Below are 239 nucleotides of genomic sequence, written 5' to 3'. Positions count from 1 at the left end.
TACGTGGGAAGAAATGACGACGACATTCTTCAACAAGTATTTCCCACACTATAAGACCAACAATTTGAAACGACAGATCTCGAATTTCGCTCAGAAGGATAACGAAACTCTCTGTCAAGCTTGGGAGCGTTTTAAAGATCTGTTAAATCTCTGTCCACACCATGGATATGAAAGTTGGCACCTCGTAAGTTATTTCTACGATGGACTCACAATCTGAGAGCGCCAATTTGTTGAGATGA

The 239-nt window shown here is 41.0% G+C and overlaps 1 non-coding gene across 1 annotated transcript; it reads right to left on the bottom strand.

Moving 5' to 3' along the window:
* Positions 1-61: 61 nt before the first annotated feature.
* On the bottom strand, positions 62-168 carry LOC112094737. Its single transcript, XR_002903663.1, has one exon. It is a non-coding gene; the product is annotated as a small nucleolar RNA R71 (small nucleolar RNA).
* Between the last annotated feature and the right edge of the window lie 71 nt (positions 169-239).

Source organism: Morus notabilis, unplaced genomic scaffold (genome assembly GCF_000414095.1).
Source record: "Morus notabilis unplaced genomic scaffold, ASM41409v2 C10970618, whole genome shotgun sequence".
In the NCBI taxonomy this organism is placed as follows: Eukaryota; Viridiplantae; Streptophyta; class Magnoliopsida; order Rosales; family Moraceae; genus Morus; species Morus notabilis.
This window is presented reverse-complemented; position numbering and strand designations above follow the sequence as displayed.